At 38.9% G+C, this 3,364-nt stretch overlaps 1 long non-coding RNA gene across 1 annotated transcript; it reads left to right on the top strand.

Moving 5' to 3' along the window:
* The first annotated feature begins 250 nt into the window (after positions 1 to 250).
* LOC129157446 (uncharacterized) lies at positions 251 to 1,863 on the top strand. The gene is made up of 4 exons (XR_008560664.2): positions 251 to 378; positions 915 to 1,010; positions 1,101 to 1,188; positions 1,645 to 1,863. It is a non-coding gene; the product is annotated as an uncharacterized lncRNA (long non-coding RNA).
* Positions 1,864 to 3,364: the final 1,501 nt, after the last annotated feature.

A 3,364-nucleotide genomic window follows, 5' to 3' on the forward strand; every position in this document is an offset into this window, starting at 1 on the left:
ATATGGTAATGGCCCTCGGCTAAACACAGAGCCAATCCGCCATTTTTTCTTCTCGCTAAGATTTTTTGTAGTCCTATTGGAAAAATGCAGAATGTCTGGTTATTTTAGCCACACACAGCTCAAAACTGTTCCTCGTTTTAAGGAAGGGTGGTGTGGCAGTATTTAAACCCAGGAGCTGATGACACTACTGCTAAAAAAAACACAGAAGAAAAAGTAGTGTGTTTGCGTTTGTTTGTGTGTGTGTGTGTGTGTGCGTGCGCGCGCGCGCGCGTGGTTCGTTCTGTCTCCAGGCTAGTGGCTAAGTACTGAGGGCTTCATCTATCTAAAAGGAGTTATTTCCATCTGAATTTGGCAGCACCGGGACACAGCAGCAGAGCGGTAAGCTTCATATCACTCTAAAATGTCGACAAACTTTACTTTAGATTTACGGGCATTAGCAGCACTAAAGCGTTAGCATCCGGCTTGCTATCGCTAGCACAGTATGCTAGTAAAGTTAGCACCCAGATTAATGTGGATTTGGCTGATTTTCGTGGAATAAAACGTGATTTCTGATCAACGCCTTCTTTTACACCAGATGATAACCTCCCACTGATTGTAACAGCAGAGAGCCTGTGTGTTATTCTACATGAGTGTGATGTAATCTTAGCATCCAGTAAATAAAGTCCCATATCAGCTAAAATGCAGCGTGACAAAGTCATTAAAGTGCGTCAACACAGTGGATTTAATAGAGTTTTAAAGAACGATCTCTAAGTGAAGTGAGGTTAGTTTTTTGTCTCACTGCAGATATAAAAACTAGCTCTGCATCAGTCAGACGCAGCAAAGCTCACCGTCTGTATGAGCGTGAGCGTCGGAAAGCTGATAAAATTGGCTGTAAAATAATTAAAACAAAGTAAAAATGTTCCTTTGCTTTTTAGAGTCCACATCCAGAAGACTGGAGCCGTGTTTCACTGACAGGCTGTCAGACTAACGCCCTGATGAGCTCAGCTGGGACAAACTGGTCTGATGTTTAGGTAAGTGAAGATCTGCTTCTCCAAGTCCTTGAGATGCTAGTAAAAAATAATTTAGCCAGCTTGCTAATGTTACTTTTCTTCTCCTCTAAGGAACACAGAACGTTCAGATGTTGGCGTTTCACGTCACCTACTGAGGAAGGAGACCCACCAGTAAAGAGACGGTCTGGACCAGACCAAAGTGAGTGATGACACACCTCAGCCACCCTCATCATTAAGAACACCTCACCCCCTGAATCACTCCGTCTGATGACAGCAGAGTGATTTATTTGATGTTTTACTTGTTTAGTCTGTTTAGAAATTATTGAATTACATTATTTTCTGTAATCGACCATCTGATCTGGATGTGTGCAGAATAACTTTCCCCAAATTCAGCAGCAGCTGGCCTACAAAAACAGCTGCAGCATGTAGTAAGTCTGTCTGCACTGCTCTCTAATGAGCTTCCTTTCATAAGGAATCATTTGTATAATTTTAGTGTCACTATTTTATTACATTTGTAAGAATATGAAGTCACTGCAGCAAAGTGAACTTGTGAACAAACACAAACGTGACTATAAACATGAAAGCTAAAGAAACAACTTTCCTAAAGCTGCTTGTAAACAAAATATGTCATTAAAGTTATTGTCTATCATTGCAGAATATGGCGATGACATCATGGAACTGGTCTTTGGAAAAGTTTTCCCTGAACCAACTCCGTTTCTAGATGAGGTAGAGAAGATCTGCATCTCACCAACTCTCTGGTCTCAGTATTCAGACAACGGAGGTCTCCCACTGTTGTCCAGGACCAGTTTGAAGCCCACATACTGCCCCTCCCTCATCATCAGGAAACATCAATCCGTATCCTGAGGACAACAGAAGACGGCAGGAGGACAGGAACTCTGAGACCTAGACACCACCAGCACCGAGACACAAAGCACCTGTGTGCACAACGCCTGTTTTAACTACTAAAGCCTGTTTATTATATTGTTCTACTTATTTGCTGTGAGGTTAATACTTAGAAAATTTGTATATTAATGTAAACAATAAAAAAAATCACTGATTGTATGCTTTCTTTTAGATGTAATGGTCCAAACTCAGCCTTGTAGACATTTATTGCATCCTGTAGGTAAATACACAGAACAGGCTCAGGTCCAGGATGACCCAGCATGCTCTTCTTCCATTCTGGCTGTTAGGGATTGTATCAATAACTCAATGCCTACTGATGTTTTCACCTAACGGTATTTATTTAGAATGCAGGTAAGATTTAACTATATTTGTTAGCAAAGCAGACTGATCTTGGGAATTTCACTGCAGCACTGATGTCCACCTCTCTGTACACATTAGAGAGAATTACCACTTTACAGCTAAACACATTTAATAAAGATATAGGCTACGCATTGCAGACAATAAAAACAAAGTTGTAAGCATTAGAATTATAATGATGACATTAAAGAACACTTGGAGGAATGTTCTTTATTTTTGACTAGAATCTCAAATCTTTAAATTAAAATGTAACTGCTTTTTATCCATTTTCAGCCATTAAGACACCCAATATAAAATAAGACTACTTATAAAATTATTTATAATTATATGTATGTATATAGATAGAGATCTTAATAAAATATATTCTTTGAATGGTGTTTTAATGAGCTGTATCATTTTTTTTAAACATTTTTTACAGAAATAAGCAAGCAGCATTCCTTGTGTGTGTGTGTGTGCGCGCGCGCGTGTGCCTGCTCGCTTGTCCCTCCGTCGGCCGTGACGGGTGTGTGTGAGTGACTACAGACAAATGCATGAGAGAGTTAGCAGCCATGAAACAGCTTGATGAACTACTCTCCCCACGTGGTTTAAAAATGCTAATATGCTATGCTAAATCTGCTATGCTAAATAATGATTTCTCTATAGAACTACAAAGTCCGACTGGGGGAGGAGAGTACAGGACTGCACTATGGAGGGGGGCGGAGTTTACAGCTCCTCCTCCAGTTTAAAGAGACAGTACCCCAAAACGGCTCGTTCTCAAGACTCTCCTCAGAACAGGGGTAGATGAGGGTCTGTAGAGCAACAATAATGAGGAAATCAGACCAAAGAACTGCAGTTCCACTGTTTTTAGACCCCCAACTGAAGGATTTAGATGTAAAAAGGAATAACTTAAAAGCATGTTATGTCTCCTTTAAACATTTTTAAAAATGAATATTTAAACATTGTAATGAAAAATTTAACATTTTAATGAACCTTTAAACGTTTTTAAAAATGAACATTTAAACGTTTTAATGAAGAATTTGATGTTTTAATGAACACTTAAACATTTTAATGAACATTTTAACGTTTTTAAAAATGAACATTTAAACGTTTTAATGAAGAATTTAACGTTTTAATGA

This window comes from Nothobranchius furzeri, chromosome 4 (assembly GCF_043380555.1).
Source record: "Nothobranchius furzeri strain GRZ-AD chromosome 4, NfurGRZ-RIMD1, whole genome shotgun sequence".
In the NCBI taxonomy this organism is placed as follows: Eukaryota; Metazoa; Chordata; class Actinopteri; order Cyprinodontiformes; family Nothobranchiidae; genus Nothobranchius; species Nothobranchius furzeri.